Source organism: Octopus bimaculoides, chromosome 6, assembly GCF_001194135.2.
Source record: "Octopus bimaculoides isolate UCB-OBI-ISO-001 chromosome 6, ASM119413v2, whole genome shotgun sequence".
Lineage (NCBI taxonomy): Eukaryota > Metazoa > Mollusca > Cephalopoda > Octopoda > Octopodidae > Octopus > Octopus bimaculoides.
The window spans coordinates 6,478,406-6,497,217 of NC_068986.1; the positions used below are offsets into that span (position 1 = coordinate 6,478,406).

At 32.1% G+C, this 18,812-nt stretch overlaps 1 protein-coding gene across 1 annotated transcript in view; it reads left to right on the forward strand.

Moving 5' to 3' along the window:
• LOC106867446 (ceramide glucosyltransferase) overlaps nt 1–18,812 on the forward strand; it is a 105,953-nt gene that overhangs the window by 41,270 nt on the left and 45,871 nt on the right. The gene's annotated exons all lie outside the window — the stretch shown is intronic.

Below are 18,812 nucleotides of genomic sequence, written 5' to 3' on the forward strand. Positions count from 1 at the left end.
GATGGTGATACACCTAAAAGTAGCGGGGAATACAAAAAAAAAAAATTTTAAATGCTGATCTTCATCACCATTATTTTGTTCCTTGTTCCAGTCATTTGACTTCGGCAATGCTGGAGCACTGCCTTTATGTGAACAAATCAACCCCATGACTTATTCTTTGTAAGCCTAGTATTTATTCTATTGTTCACTTTTACCGAACTGCTAAGTTATGGGGATGTGAACACACCAACATCGGTTGTCAAGCGATGGTGGGTGGGTACACACATATATATATTAGGATAGGCTTCTTTCAGTTTCTGTCTACCAAATCTACTCACAAGGCTTTGGTTGGCCTGAGGCTGTAGTAGAAAACACTTGCCCAAAGTACCACACAGTGGGACTGAACCTGTGGTTGGGTTTAATGCATTCACAGTGTAGTATCATTCTATATTGATTCAGCAACCTTTTCCCTCAAGTCTTGATCTTCCAGATCTGATCTAACTCCTTTGTCCCAAACCTTAGTACACTAGTATTGCATACCACAGTCCAATTTCATGTTTTCACTCTATATGCGTCATTCATATTTACTTTTCCATACCAGCACATCTATTATGCACACAGTGTCTAATAACTTTTGTCAGTCACTTTCTCAACACTTCACTCTTTCTCACAACTCAGGGTTGTCTATCTAAATGACAATATACAATGTGTTCTTGTTCAATATTTAGAAGTCTGTATTTATAGAATGTTTCACATGCTTTCAATTACTACGATGCATGAAGAATTCTGGTTGAATTCTATCATAAATCTCACTTTGCCTATTTTTGCACTCGTTATTTTCTGTACTGCTTTCATATCTACTCTTTCAGTACAGGCTTTTGTTATTAATGTTTAACCTGTTGAAGATTTTCTAACACAAAGCTCTGTCCTGTAATGACTGAGTAGAAAATGGTTAAAAATGAGTTTGTTTATTCAAATGTTTATAGTGTGGCCAGATTGTGAAAGTTGGCATTAGTCAAGAAAAGACCTAGTTTTATTGATGTCATTTGCGCTAAAAATAATGCATGTGTGTGACTGTTAATTAGCTACATGATACTGGATAATTTAAAAAACACATTAAAAAAAACCCTTTTTTTTTGTATCTTATTTAATATGAAATCTACAGGTGTTACTTCCATCCCTTGGAATGCATGAGTTTCATTGACATATGTAAAAACTTTTCTTTTGTTCCACGTACAAATTAGTCTGTTGGGTGGAAAATATTTAAGAACAAATGTTCAACATCAGCATGCATCAGCAAATATTTGTTTCCTGAATCTTACAAATAAAAGCCCTAAACTCTTGGTCTGTGGTACTTTTAGTTGTGGAGACACAGTGTCCCAAAGTCTCCATGCACCACTGAATCAAGTGTATTAGGAATGTGTTCATCTGAAAGAAGTCATTTCTCAATGACAAAATACAATAGTGATTAGCTTATTCACATTTGAACCTGCTGGAATATATTAAGAATGAATATGTATGTCTCTTGAAGTAATCTAGGATATCTTAAACTGTATTGCAACTAGGCTCATCTTGTACCATTTCTTTTTATAACTCTGTACGCTTTTTGAGAATAGTTGTTTGTAATGTGTAATCTTACTTCATTAACAGGGACATGTAATTATAAACTAATTACACCAACTAAATTACCTTATTTGGATACTCCAAATATGTGATTACTACTATAATGTCTGGTAGCAGTCAATTTAAGTAATTTCGACATAGATTGCATTTGGATTACAGCTATGAAAGAATTTTATTTTAAACCTTCATAACTATTATTAAAATTTTAGTAATTTCATAATTTTTGATAATGAATTGGGTTTTAACCTGTCCTATGTTATTATTTTGTTAAACTTGGACTTTTTATATATTTGCATATTATTCGAATTTACTTAATTTCTGTACTGAATATCAAACTTTTGTTTACTGGAAATTATGACTCCAGGTCATTTGTGATTGAGCAGACTTACAATTTAAAGGCATTTCAACCATAACTATCCTGTTTTGTATGGTCTCTGCTTCTGTTTTTGAGATGATGGTAGAGTGTGGGAGCAATTGTTTAGAGGCTCCTGACATTGTTTTGTAAAAAGTTTTTACATGTTTTGCTTGAAAATATAAAGACAAATTGTCATCATTCAAATACTACCATTTGCAAGGTTCTCGGAATGCTTCTTTACCAATCATATCATTTTGTATTCATGGCAAGTCTTCAGATGTTCAATATGTACTTTTCCATGCTAGAATGGAGTTTTGATGGGGAGTTATTTAAGGTAGAATTTTATGGCCAGATACTCTTCTAGTTGCAAGACATTTACAAGTTTTCAGGCAAGGGATATTTTATTTATGCAAGAAGTCTTCAAAACTGCTGGTCATAATGTCAACATCATCAACCTTTCATTTAACCAGTGATGAGCATGCAATATCAATATTCATACATATGTGTACGCACGCACACACACACACACACACACACAATGGGCTTCCTTTAGTTTCCAGCTACCAGATACCTTCAGTAGGCATTGTTTGACCTAAGGCTATTGTAGAAAACACTTGCCCAAGTGCTGTATATAAGTAATTGAGGACAAATTCTTTTGTCATTAGAAAAAGCAGAACATTCTGAACAAAGATACTTCCTCATCGTTGTTTTTAAAGCTAGAATTTCACAAGTTGTTTCAAATTGTACATACTCATCTTTCTATGTATCCTAAGGTCGATAAATGTTTTGTCTCATTTCCATGTCTTCACTCTGTCTTGTAAAGTTTACTTGTTTGTTACTTGTATTGATTGAATTTTCAATATTTTTGCATACTGGATTTGTTCATGTATAATGCAGACTTTTTTTGTTTTCCAAAGTTTTTAAAGGGCTGTACATAATACATGAGAATTGTTACTCATTTTCCCTATTCAACTGCATCACCATCTTTAACATAATATCTAATTTACTTACACATATTAATCCAAGCTAATTGATATTTAATAATGTCAAGTTTTTTTATGATAGTCATAATATATTTAATGTTTAGCATAAGTATCATACATGTCCTATGGAATTACTGCTGTAAACTGTCAGTATGGAGGGTTTTATAATGAACCTCTCACTATATACATTTCTTTTGAAAGAATTAAACATGCAAGTGTTTAAAAAGACATTTAATAAGTGTTTACATTCTGCATTGTTAATGCCTTTTATGCCTTTCTATACTGGTTGATTTTTCCACATGTTGACTTGATAACAGGCACACTTTTACAGCCTGCACTAATAAGGTTTAAAGGTCACTTTCAAATTGATAAACGGTTTTGAAGATGCATGCATTTTTCAATATATTTTAGACAGTAGTTATAAATCAGACTGAAGACTCCTTTTTCTATACATAATAATAATAATAGTAATAATAAATAGTCTGTATTATAAATGATATATTGGCATTTTCATAGCTCGTAATTAGTGGTGCATATTATACAGAAGTACGACTTGTATACAAATAAATATGGTAGCTAGAATCAACAATTTAAATTGTCTTTCTGTATATAAAAAAAAAAACAAAACAAAAAAAAGCACTTTCAAATTTGCCGATTGTTTTGAAGGTGCATGGATTCTTTTAATGTATTTTGGACTGCAATTATAAATCTGGCTGAACACTTCTTTTTCTGTACATCATAATAACATTAACAGTTGAGCAAGATCATTATAGACCGTGGTTATAATTTTGTTTGATTCTTTTTCATTTTTATAATACTTTGTTATTGAAAATAGTAAAGTGACTCTAATTCTCATTTCGTTTATTGATGTGAGTGTAATTCTTTCTAATAAATGTCTTGTATACCTAATTTTACTGTATTCCAAATGTTACTAGCTAGTTCTCAATTAGTTTTGAATGCTGCAAGTATTTCTAACACACAAATTTAATGAAGTTGATTAATATGGTATGTATTTAAAAAAAAAGTTATTACTATATCTTAAGTAATTGTTCTGCTGGCATTAGGGTACTTAAAGCTGACAGGGCAAAACTTGCACTGATGTTCCAACAAGCTTGGTACCTATACATTTTTGTTTAGCAGTATACCATTGAAATATTATCCTTCCGGTTCTGCAAATCTAAACATAACTTGCATTTTAGTACAATTTGCCTGTATTATTATGAAGTAGCTGGTAGTTTAGGTTATAAGGTACCAGTTAAGGAATGTTGGTTGTTTTGCTGCCCATTCTGTTCACATAGGATTGAAAAACTAGTCACGCCTGGAGTGGACATGATTAAGGCAATCAAGGTTCAACATACATCAGCCTCATTCTATAGGATTTATTAGAGATAGTTGGCTGCTCAGTACAGTGTGGATCTAATGAGACAACCATTTTGGTATATGTGTATTTTTTGTCCATTTCAGATTGGGAATATCAGTGAATTTAGGAATTAGTGTTCAGGAACATTTACTGTTGACGGTTTGACATATACTTGCAATAGTCAGCAGTCTTAGTGTATAATTGTTTCTAGTTTTAGTTTTGTTTTGTTGTTTATGTGCTCTAATGTATTTTGTGTCTGTATACAACATTTAACATGGAGATCATGCTTTCTGGATTTTAGTGATGCAGGAAAAATGGAATCTTAGATGAGACTGGGATACTGTGATAGCTGTTGCAATTTATTGGCCAAATGTTTCGTTAGTCAGTGCTCAGTATGATTGTCTTTATTTTGTTTTTAGGTGTGACTGCATAGTTTTATTTTAATTAGTTCTGGTCGTTTTTACAATGGTATAGTAGTTTTTATCTGAGAACTTGCTTTATCTGTGTTCTGCTCATGGCCATCCCATCCATGTGATTTTTGCTGTGGAGATTGTTGACCTCTTCTATTGGCAGTAAGGAAGTTGTCAAAGGAGATTTGGCTATTGCTTTGAACAGACAAGTAATTTCTCTTTTGTGTAAAAATTATTGATTGATATCTACGATTTTCTTAATATAAACTGTTTCAGTTTTTGTTCGGTCTATTTTTGCTAGTCATGTAACATATGAAGTCAAATGTAAAATTTTTGTCTGTAAATATTCCTAAAAGGTTTATCGTTGAAAAATTGAGTGAATCAGTGATATTTTTATTTTAACTTTTTTGGTGGGATGAGATGCAATTTTAAGGCATAGTGAATTGCAATTTTAAGGCATAGCTGCCAGTTATGATTACATATCGCAGTCCAATGCAAAAGTATCTAATACTGAAAACTTGAAGAAAACAGACTTGATAAATTTTAAATATTTTGTTTTAGCATTTCTCTTGATTTTATTCTGAGAATAGAGATTTTATGCCTGTTCTATCTTAATATGCATTGAGGGAAAGTTATTAAACACTTGTTGCATTTGTATTTCATTCACAATAGTTATAAGCGTCTTGCTTAGCTGTTACTCACAAGCAAGTATAACTTGATAGTTTGTACCATACTTTCATGAATTGTTTTCAGTGCCTATGTAGTTCACAAGTAGATATAAACGTCCTCCACTCTTAATCCATCTGGACATTGAGGATGTGGTAGCTGAAGGGTGAGAGAGCTACACCAGCAGTTGGCTGGTCCCCCTTTTCAGGAAGCTGGAGCATCATGAAGTCATGTGCCTTGTTCAAGAACATGACTTCATTCCTTTCCTGATCCAGGAATGAAACCCACAGCTTTATAGTTGTGATTTCAGAACTTAAGTACTAGGTCACATGAAATTGATTGTATTAAAAAAAAGACAAAAAAAAAAAATACAAGAAAAAACACAGATTTCAAAGTGTATTAAAACTTAATTTGTTTTTTTTTTGTTTGTTTTTTTTTTCAATTTTCTCATTTGTATTATATAATCTTTATTTTTGTCTTTTCTAGGTAAGTGTTTGAAGCCGATATGGGTGAGGTTCTTTTATATTATTAAAAAAAAAATTATATATCAGTTGAAAAAAAAAGTAGTTTAATTTATAAATTGGTCCTTTATAAATCCATGTTACCTATATAGCTGGATTTTTCCAAAGATCCTTTTTCAATCTCTCACTATTTGTAATATTAAATCTAGTGCATTTAGTATACCTTACAACTCAAATATCTTTCTTTATACATTTCTATTCTGCTAAAAGAAAGAAGAAAAAAAAATCTGTTTTCTCTTGATTTGGCTTTGATTTCATAATCTGTTATATTTTCCACCATTATCATGCTGTATTTCATAAAAGATTGTTTCCTGTTATCTTTGCTTTTCAGTTTTTATAAACTTTTAATTTAACATGCTGTTACAATGCTCCTCTGTTTAAAATAGTTTCTGTAATTGGTATCCTGGTTAAAAACTAGATTGATCTTTCAAACATCATTTCTAATTTTGCATCATTCTTTCACGAATATGTGTGTGTTTGTGTATGTGGATATTCATGTGTGTATATTTATCTCAATAGTAGCTCTTATTTTTATATATATTTTAACATGACTGTCCTGTTTTCATACATTCATTTCTATTTGTTTCTGTATCAGATTTTTCTGGTATTGGGAGCTTGGATATCATTTTGTTGATATACTGAGTTTCATTGAGTTACATCAGTATTCAGTCTTATGTTGCACTTATTTTGTTTACTTAAATTACTTATTTTTAAATATTTGTTACTGTTTGCGGTTGTAAAGACTGTTGTGATTAAAGCAAAAGGTGGACTGTAGTTTGAAAATTTCCTAGCATTCCCTCTGATTATATGTCAGTTTTATGCGTGAAATTATACAAGTATGGTTTGAAGAAGTTTCCTATTAATAGAGGAGTCCAGTGTAATCCATGGGCAGGAGAGATGCAGCTGAAGTGTACGATAGTAGAAAGTCCAGGTAGAGAATCCGTAAAAGTTCATTGGGTGAATAGATGTCAACTGTTTTTTTTTTTTTATTAGGTAAGGTATTGCAATGCTTACTTGTTGCCGGTGCAAAATAAGGTTGTGGAAAACTGGTGTTAGTGGCTTATTTCACATGAAGTTTACAATATTTTTTTTAGTTTATATTGAAAATGATGTAATATGCATTGGTTGTTTTTGCATTTATATTTTTTCATTTTTACTGATTATAGTATTTTAATTTTCTATTAGTCTTTTTACAATATGTACTTACAAACACACATGTAATATTTTAGTATTGTATTATGTATTGACTTTTTTTTTTTTTTTTAAATAAAAACCTGCACTTAAGAAATTTGAGAAAAACTATGATTGCTTATTGCGGTGTTAAAACTTTTAGTGGTGTGAAACTTATTCATATTTGCAGCTCTAGTTTTGTGCAGCCTGTTGTTCTTCCCATTATATTTTCAATTTTTACTTCTTTAAATCATTTATTAACACAAATATTCAGTCTTTGATTGTAAGTGATTCTCTTGGGTGCTTTTGAAGTTTGTAAAAGTGTTCTTTTGTTTTATTCATTGATGTGTGTGAGGTTGATGAAGGGGAGATGGTTATAGGAGAGTGATAGTTTGTGCTACAGTTATAGATGCTGTTTTGTGTGCATGTGCGTGCATGCATGCGTGAGAAAGAGTTGTGAGCTTGCTGATGCATTTTTGAGTTTGTTATGGTGCTAAAGCTTATTAAAATAGTGCAGAAAGAATTGCATTTATATTTACTTGCATTGATGTTTATATAAATTATGATTGTTTAGTTCTAATACTTTTGTTTTCTCTGTTGCTTGGGCTGTTTTTTTTATTAGGTTGAGTTTAGAAGTATGTTACAGTATTGTTCTTCAGCACCAGGCCAACTTTAATCTGATTAAGACTTATGATCAGTGACATTACAGCTGTAACCATCCTGTCTTTTTGGTGATGTGTCTAGGATTACATTATCCAATGTATCTTTCACTTGTGTAAGATGATAATGTTTTGAGGAAGACTTGGTTGTGCTCTCTAGCAAGTTGCTCTCTTGTTGGCTCATTAACATGTGATTGGGGTGTGTAACCTAGTAAATAGGTCATGGAAGTGTGGGTGTTTTGAATTATTGATTGTTTTGTTATATTATGTTTCTGGTTGTCATTTATGGTATCTGTCCTGCATGTACATGTTTATGGAATGTTGCAAATCCTCTGTCCTAGTTAGACTATTCTACCTATTGGGATTTGAGGAATCTTCTATCAGGGTTGTAGTTTTGTTTCTATTAACATTGCAGTGTGAATGTTTTAGTTGAATCGATGTCTTTTAGGCCATTTGTGTGTTACATTTCTGTTATATAATACATGAATTACTTTGAGCTTTCTCGTGCATTGTGTGACTCATACTTGGATTTTAGTTGGTTGATTGCTTTTGTCACCAACATTGGGCAGATTAAGCTTCACACTGGTGACTTTAATAGGAAGGCTGTAACATTATTTTTGGTGTTCAGTTTAGGTGTGTGGTTTTGGTGCTTTAAGCTCTCTGTTTTGTGTGATATTTTCTCCTGGGGCACTGCTACCTTTTTTTTAAAGTCTGGTTTTGTTTTGGACTTTTTCTTTCATGCTTAATCTTAATTTGTGTATTCCAGAAATTCCAGTTGTGACTGTTTTGTTTTAATATCTTTTTTTCTATGCTAGCATGGCTTAGATTGAAGGTAATCAAGACAGGATTTTTACTGCTGGATGTTCTTTGTGTCCTCAACCCATACCTGTTTCTGAATATGCAGAGTTAGTGGACAACTGCTTTAGAGAAAATGTCAGCAAACATCACCAGTTGCACTCAGCCACAACCAGTGATGTCACCTTTTGTAGTTGAATTGCAGACAGTGATATCAGCATTTGTAGCTATAATTCACCATAGTTTGTAAGCATTTACACACACACACACACACACACACACACACACACACACGTGCTCACTCACATTGGTTCATTATGTAAATTAACCTCAACTAAAGTGTGTATTTTATCAAAATGAATTAGAGGGAAAAAAAAAAATCAATCACTATTCATATTTCACTCATTTCTCTCTGGTAAATTATTAACCAAAATTACAAATGTCTTATTTTGTAGGTCATGATTTATATTAGTTATGGATGAGATATTTAATTGATGTCATCATTGCAATTAATTCCTTTTTCATTTTGATTAATTAATTTTCGGGTATATTCACAAACCAGTTTTTTTTTTAATTATCATTGCACTGGTGTAGATAAATAAAAGTTAATATTGATTGTCAGTTTCACATACTCATTCCACACATTGTGATATATAAATATACATATCCATATTTTGTTGGGCTAAAAACTATATATCCAATTTTGTTTTTTCTCTGTGGTTATTTTTCCTATTTTTCTTAATGAATCAGCAGTTGCTATTAAATGGAAATTTAAAAAGAAGCAAAAAGACAATTGAACATCTTCATATTTCTGTAGCAACTGAAATGAAAATTATTTTAAAACAGTTTCATTAAATTCTTTGTAAGAAGAGTGTTCTGTAGCTGCTGTAGTTACTATATATATCTAACCATGAAAAATCATTATACAGCTATTAGAGATCTTGGAACATGGAGAAAAGTTGAACACCTGAAATAATTGAAAGACTAGAATCAACTCAGATTTATTTTTATCCCTTGAGTATTCTCAATTTTTTTTTTATGAATCTGCAGGATTTAAAATTTTTATTAGATATTTATAAAGCATCGTTCAATAATCTATTTTAAAATGGATTATATTTTCGTTCTTCAATTTTTAATTTTAACAAGTGCATTAGTTATTTGCTTTTTGAAAATACTTTAAAAAATTTTAAATCTTAGCTTTTGAGAGATATGTAAATATATAGGTGCAAATGTGGCAAGAAGTTTGTTTCCCAACCACACAGTTCTGAGTTCAGTCATGCTGTGTGGCACTTTGAGCAAGTGTCTACCATAGGCTTGGGCCAACAAAAACCTTGAGTGGATTTGGTTGATGGAAGCTGATAGAAACTTGTTGAATGTGTGTGTTTCCTCCATCACTGCTTGACAGTCAATGTTCTTGTGTTTATGTTCCCATAACTTAGCAGTTCAGCAAGTGGGTACATCTATAAATAATGGCATGTAATATATAGTGGGGGGGGGGTGCTGACAACTACTTGAGACTTGAATTACATGTCATTTGTATCTATGGCAGAACTGCTGACCAACTACATTTAAGTAACTCTTGGTCTTTCTTCCTTCAAATTAGACACTTTGGTCTAACAAGTGAGAAAGTAGGGCTGTTTTACATACGGATTAATTTCGTATAATTGATTAACATGTCATGAATATTGAAGCTGCATGGCTCAAGTCCAGTAGGTATCCATCATTTTTTTTTTCCAGCCAAGGGTTTTCATCTGTTAAAATTTATCTTTAAAAAATATTTTATCAAATCAATTTAGAGAGCTAATTTTAAAGCTTCAATGTCACAAAGATATCAAGTAATTTTAATTTTATACATACTCACACACACATTATTAGATATTGACTCAGGAAACATTACTTTTAAAAAAAGCCATAAGCAAAAACAAAGCAAGTAGAAACAGACTTAACTCTGCTCTAACCCAATGAACATCATTCAGTTGCTTTACTCGTAAATGTTTATTCATTGTGTTGGTGATGGTAATCAATAGTTTAAATGGTTTTATTTAGAAATGAATATTATATTGCTTGTTGCAAGTTTATACCTGAAGCTGTTATTGTAATCTTAAGCAAACTTGTAGACTACTGCAAATGAATAACTGACTTCTATTTTAGAATCTACATATTACTTTCAACTTCCCCTATCTTTGAATATTTCTTTGTAATTAACCATAACTGTTTGTAATAAGTTACATTTATTAAAAGAAAGTTAAATAGATATCTTTTTTTTTCTTTCTGTGATGACATTTCTTGACATTTTATAACTGCTGAAATTGTTGCTATTTAGTGAAATAAAGCTATAGATATGATATAGCAGTTGTTTAACCCTAGGGCAATTCTGATTTAGCAAACCTATGATCAGTTATTCAAGCTATGATAGTGTATTGTCTTAGGGGATATACAAAAATACATTATTGAATGTGTCCTTTCTCAGTACAATATTTTGATTTGAAGGTGGTTTGGTTGCTATATCTAGGCTGCATGATCATGTAGAACAAGAGTAGAGAGCATATTTAGTATCAGGAGTGAATTGTAAGTGCAAAACAACTTGTGGTTGTACATTTGGTCAGACATTATCTCAAGCATGAAGGATAACTTTATGCATTGACTGCCTGCAAACTTCCCTGCCTCACAAACTAGAGCCAATCCTTTTGATCCCATGCCAAAAGCATTCTTAAGTCACTTCTAGTAAAAGCACATCTTCAACATAGTTGCATCTGCATGTCAGTGACTGACCCTTCTCTTCAGGGCCAGAAGATGCTTCAGCTGTCAATAATTATTGGTACTTTCTAAAGTTATGGCGATTACTGAAATGAAACATTGCTCTAACATCTGGGATGATGGTGTTATTGTTGCATACACACACATAACAGACTGCATCATGAAAAGGCCTGTCTATTGGATTGGCATAAACTCACTCAGACATGCACCACTTTTGACCCTCTGAACTGTGCTGTCTCCTCCCTCTGTCTTTTCTACTGCACCTTGGAGCTAGCTGAGCTTATGTGACTTCTACTCAAGCGTTCTTGTCTGACTTGTCTCTCTAATTTTCCTTGTTGTATCTGTCTCCCCTCCAGACCCCATACTTGGTCATTCCTTACTATAATTTCCTTCCTGTTCATATCTCTCCTGTGGGCATTACTTACAAAGTTTCACAAGGAACAAGAGTTGCAAAGGCCATGTTGCTGTTCTCCTTCCTCCAGACCTGATAAGTAAAATTTAAAAAATGCAGAATTGTCCCCACACACTGCTTCTCATTCATGTTGAGTGTATTAGCAGTATTCCCATGGAGTAAAATTTACTGTCTGCTTTACGGACAGCTTCACTATTGTACTGGTTGAACTTCCAACTTATCGTTAATAATTACTGGCACTTCAAATACTATGCACTTTGGGGGATAAAGTAATAAAATTAAAAGCTTGAACGAGTCCTCAGGATTCTTTTATGTTTAAACATTATTGCATACAAGCGGTAACAATATCAGATAATTATTGCAGAATTATTATCATTAACAATATTAAACCTTTCTACTATAGATACAAGGCCTGAAATTTGTGGGGAGATTACTTGATTACATTGATTTCAGTGCTTAGTTGGTACCTATTTCATTGACCCTGAAAAGATGAATGGTAGTCAGCCTCAGCAGAATTTGAATTCAGAATGTAAATAGCTGGAAGAAATGTCATTAAGTATTTTGTCTCGTGTGCTATAATGGTTCTGCCAGCTCACCTGAGTATTGTCTGCATGTGTAAGAATTTTCTTAATCATATAAAACATAAACTTTATCCTTGAATAGGATGAAAAAGATGGGGAAATATTTTGTGGGGTTAATGGATTGAGATGTCAGGAGTGCACATTACACATGAGAACTAAACATTAACCTACTTTGCCCCACCTCGAATGCATGGCTATATTCTTGACAGCATAACTGGGAGTAAGTTTTATTCATTATCCAAGAAATATAATGAAAAGTTTAAATTTCGATAATAATGTTATTTTTTGCTATGGTAATATGCCTGTAATTATAGTTAAGTCACATTTTTTTCTCGAGGGGAATTTAAAAAAATATTAAAAAAACATGATTTAACTTTTGAATTGTACTGTAGTTTTGAAATTCATATCTTTCACTAACATATACACACGCATACTCCAACAAGTAAACGATTTTGTGTGCAGAGCAGCTTGAGCAGCAGGGACAACAAATCTGGTTTTCCATTCATTATAATACTAAAGTCAGGGCATCTTATACATGACTTTTCTTTAGAGACTTCATTTCCCATAATTAGGTGTACTTGTTTTGCATAAGTGCATATTATGCATGAATACAGGATTTAAAACAGTGTGGATAGTTTTATGCAGTACAAACTTAGCCTTTATATTAAGGAGTGTTAGCATTTTTCATATAACAAATCAATGAACAGTTTGTTATAGGATTTGATAATTATCTCAAAAATTTTTGATTCATTATATAACTTTTTATAATGTAACAATATAGAGAAGGAAGATGTCTGTGAATAGATAAATACATAGAAGTCTTGTTAAAATCTTTTCTGTCAAAGTTTTGCCTGTTCTCAGATTAACAATCATTAGATAATGGATTCCTCTTGTAATTAAACATTTCCATTTATGAATATTGTCATTCTGACCCTAGAAATAATGTATAATTAATTAGTTTAGAAGTAACTTGGGAAAGCTTATAAATTAAAACTTCTGCAATAATTAAAAAGCAATCATATAATCACTATTTTTGGTGATGAGTTTAAATTTTTATATTGGTGACCAAATGATGAAACCATTCTAAAGGAATTATTTTTGAAATAAATGTTTTCCAAACTTCTTACTCTCTGGTAATCCTTGAAATGCATTCAATGTGTCAGAGTACACCTTTGTAAAAACTACCACATACCTTTTATTAATACTTTACATTATCTTTCTTTGAGTTAAATTCCATATATGATTAAACAAACCATAAAACTGTCTTTGAAAAATTTGACTACTAAATCCATTTAATGCATGAAGAAAGTTCAAGAAGCCCAAAACCTTGTAGAGATTAGTAGTTCCCTACTAAGAGGTCATTTGATACTAATATTTTTAATATAATTCATTGATCTTTCATGAAAATCTAGGTTTCTAGGAAATCTTGGTTGGGGAAACACTGCTCAAAATCATATAAATTCATTGAAAAGTATTAAGTAGAAATTAACATTGTATTTCTCTTATCTAATAACAAATTTCATTGAACATCAGTAGAAAAACATAGTGGATAAGGATTTACAATCACAGAAATTTTTACCTGATGAACAATATGAAATATGAAGTTAGTTACTGGAATATCGACTGTTACTTGTAAGAGTGGCCTATTACCAGTCATTAGATCATTGGCTAGAATGTCTACAGTATTTGTTCAGGTTCTTTGCACTCCTGAGTTCTAAGACTGTTCAGGTCAACTTTGCTTTTCATCCTTTCGATGTTCATAAATTAGCAATTTAGGATGGATTGATGGAGTATTATTAATTAATCTATTGCTTCTAGGTATGAAATTATATGGGAACATTCTTTCTATAATGATTGCAATACATTGCCAACATGTATTAAACCAATTTTTGTTTGAGTCTATTGCAGAGTTTTAGTGTTGTAATAATTGTGTTTACACATTCTAATCCTAAAATTAATGTTGGTATTTTGTGGTTTGAGAAGAATTCTTTTATAATGATGGATATATTTCAACCAATCATTTTCATTGGTGCAGCTTTATAATGTTCTTATATCTAGGTTGTTTTAAATACCAAAGCTACCTTAAATCTACGTATGATGATGTAACAAAATAATTCTAATGTACATGTATTTTATATTTATCTTATTTGCCCTGTGCCTGCCCATTTACTCTCAAATGGGTTTGATAGTGTTAAGTATTCATTTGTATCTTAATCTAAATAGTATCATTCACCGAGTTTAATACTCTTGAGCAAGACACAGATGTCAGAACAATAGTGCTTTATATGTAATTAAAAACATTAGACCGTTTGTAAACAAATCAGTAATTTAAGATTGTCTAGTGTTTGCTTATTTTTGTAGTTTAACTGGAACAGTTATTTGCTTGTAAAATTGAAAATGTTTACATCTTTGCCTTTTCTGTTACTGTTAAAGTGGCTGGTTCCATGCCACCTCTACTTGGGCAGTCTTGTCTCCTACTCTTGTCATACGAACCACTATGTCCAGTCTTTCCTCTCCAGAGAATCAGCCTCCTGAAATTTTCTTCATTCTCCCATTTTTGCTGTAGCTTATTGACTTGCAAACTCTTCAAGTTAAATATTGACTAGCTTCAGTCTCACTGGTCTCTTTGGGTCTGGAAAGCCATGAGTACAACTCTTTCCTCTAGTTTAAACCAGTAAAAAAATAGTATAAAAGGTCATACTGAAATGAGCTTCAGTTGTGAAATGTTGACACAAAGTAATTATGACTTGCTATTAGCTGAGTAACTTGTAGGATTTAGTTTGGTGCTTCACTGTCTAAGTTCAGAACTTATTAGGGTTAAATTCCATCCTTCTGTAATTTATAAAATCTTTACTGGTAATTTGCTGAGGTCTAGCCAGTTGGCTTACATCTATATCTATAAAATTCACTGTGTGTGTGTTTTCTATGCATGGCCAAACTGCTGGATCAATCTGTACCAAATTTGGCATGAAGATTTTTCATTACTTGAAGAAGGTTCTATCTAGTGTTTTATAAAAATACCATCTGCCTGAAAAGGAATTCATTTTGCATACTATTTGCATGTTGTTTTTTTAAACAAAATTACAGCTATTATCTGGAATTAGACATTATTATTATGTTTAATTACTAGATATTTTCCTTAGTTTTCACCTATTTAAAATGTTTACTGTGCTTGTCACTTGTTTTACAAGTTGATTTTTAGCCTGTGTTCTTACACCTATTTTGTCTTTATATTTAGGTACATTCATAGTGGAAATATTTTGTATTGTCAATCCAATAGGCCATCATCATTGGGACACTGCTGGAAACGTTTTACTTCTAGTTTATGACAAATTTGCATTATCTGGCTCTCATTTCAACCAGAATATTAATACTTGACTATTGAGTGTCTATGCTGACAACACATTGAATAGACCATTTAATGTCAACTTTTCCATGCACATTTAACATCCACTTCACGCAGAATTTGTTGAGGTAGATTTTCTACAGGTAGATGTCCTTCTTGTTGCCAACCCTCAATTTACTTTCAAGTAAAGTGACATTTTCCCTTGTATGATGCTGATGTCAAGACAAGGTACATGCACACACACACACACACACACACACACACACACACACACATGATGGGTTTCTTTCAGTTTCTGCCCACCAAATCCACTTGAGGCTTTTGTGAGCTTGAGGCTATAATAGAATGTGCTTGCCAAGGTACCAAACAGTGGGGGACACACACACACACACACACACTCTCTCTCTCTTTCTCTCCCTCTCTCTCTCTCTCTCTGTCTCTCTCTATTTCTCTCTCTTTCTTTCTCTCTCTCTCTTTCTTTCTCTCTCTTTCTCTCTCTCTCCAATTTCTCTCACAGTTTTTTGGTTGGCTCAAAACTATTATAGAAGACACTTTGACCAAGGGGCCACACAGTGAGACCAAATCGGAGACAATGCAATTACACAATGAATTACTTTAACCACACATCCATGCCTGCATCTACACAACCATGCCTGTGCCTTTTGGTCACAAAATATCTGAGCTATGCCACAATTAGTTTTTATTTTACTTATATTCTGCTAATTCTTCAAATATCATAAAGTACGCATTTGTTTCTGACAGTTGAAGTTAACATTCAACAAGTTATTTCATATCTTGATACTATAGTAATGAAATGTTGAGAAAAGGCTGTATTTAACATTTTCTCTTTCTTACATCTCATGTATGCATGATGAAATTATTATCTGAATGTTTTCCTGATTGGGTGCCAACATAAATGCTTTAGCCAATGAATAAATAGGAAGTTTCTATGGCTCTTCTCTAATCAATATTGGATATATTAGTTGCAGATTGGAATTAATCTTATCTTATTTTGTTTTATTTTTTTATTTTTTTTTTTAGTTCAGTCTGACTAGACCATGTTAACGTAGCTTAAAATAATTCATCAGATTATGTGAATAAGTATGGCTGCTGGAGCTATAATAAACCACAATGTCTCTAGTTAACATGCAAAACGTTAGAAGGGATGGAAAAAAAAAAACTGTACTAAAACAACAAAAGTTGAGGAAGCTATGTTTCTTATGTAATCATTTGACTATCAGATGAAACACACATACAACTCTTTACTTGATCCAATATAAAAGATATAAGTGTAATTTGGATAGCATCCCAAAATATGGCAACAAGTCTAAATATAAATTCTTACAAAAAAAAAAAGTACTTTTGAAATGCTATATCACTAGTTGTAGAGGTAGTAGGAAGTCGATATGAAAATATGAATGGATATCTTGACTTGGCTATTTCACATAGAAACAAATTTGTACTCTTCAGATTGGCATAACTAATAGGAATTGATTTTTATGTTTGCTTTAACAACTAATTATTTAAAATTTGTAATTCATGAATATATTTATACATTAATATAATTTTAAAGTTACAAAAAAAAAAAAAAAAAAAATGCAATCATATGGTTGCAGGTTCATTCACAATGCATGACACAGTGGGCAAGTATCTTTATCATAACCTCAGGTTGACTAATGCTTTGTAGAACTTAATAGACAGAAACTATATGGAAGCCCTGTGTGTGTGTGTGTGTGTGTATGAATGTATGTGTTCAATATATACATGTGCATACAAGTATGTATGCATTTGTTGTTTATTTACTGTTTATTTATGTCCCTTTACATTAAAATGTAATTTGGGTATTTGATAGAAATGGATAAAATAAGAATGAGACTGAAATAAATACATAGATCAGTATGATTGTTCCAGCCTTGTGAGTGGATTTGGTAGACGGAAACTGAAAGAAGCCCATTGTGTGTGTATAAATATATATTTTTATGTATATATGTGTGTGTCTTTTGTATTTGTCCCCTGCTTGACAAATGGTGTTGGTGTGTTTACATCCCTGTAGCTTAGCGGTTTGGCGAAGGAGACCAATATAATAAGTACTAAGCTTAAGAAATATGTCCTTGGGTTGATTCATTCAACTAAAAAACTCTTTGAGGCAGTGCTCCAGCATGGCCACAGGAAATGACTGAAACAAGTAAAAGAGTACACAGTTAATTGATAAAAAAATAGAAGTCCCTCTAGATTCCTGGAGATTTAAATCTTTAGCATTCACAATATTTCTGTCAGAAGTAATGCCATTGTTTTGAATTAATCATACATTACCTTGTAACTTTGAGATTTTCATGAGATAACTATTAATTTTTAGAATGATATTGTAGGGTTGGTGTAAAGAGGCTAGTGTGAACATAAAACTGGTGGAATATTTTGGCCAGATATGACTGGTTTAAACGCTCAAGGGTTGAAGCTAGTTACTGTATTGCACAAAATAGAATGTTTGACTATACTAGCTGTTACAATTAAAAAGCAGTATGGATCTTTTATTCAGTTGTAGATTGTATTTATGTAGGCGGAAGAGACTTTTCTTTCCTTTCCTCCTTGACACTATACTTAGTAGCTGCTGGCCAGAAATGGGATGGTGTGTGATGTATAAAGGAAGTGAAAAAAATGATTAGACTTCACACATAATCTTCTTTCAAACATGCTTAATCTCTTCCTTAACCCTTTAGCATTCAGATTACTCTGTCAAATGGAATGTTTATTTATTCATATTGGTTTTAATTAATCGTGCATTATCTCATAGCTTCAAGATTTCCATGATGTGATTGTTCATTTTTAGAATGACATTAAAGGGTAAATATGAGTGGCCAGATCTGGCCAGTTTGAACATAAACAGGTTGAATATTTGGACTGGATATGGCTGCTTTAAATGCTAAAGGGTTAAACCATTCTTTATTCTACATATGACATTTTAATTATGGTCTCTCATATACTCCACACCACAAATGTCTTTTTTTACTCTAGTAACTTGCATTTCATCTCCTCCTCATAACTAACATAAAAAAAGCCTTCCTTCCCTATTCTAAATTTCAAATGGTAAGATACTACCTCATGAAATGATTTATAACCACACACTGGCATCTGTGTGTGTGTGTGTGTGTGTGTGTGTGTGTGTGTGTGTGTGTGTGTGTGTGTGTGTGTGTGTGT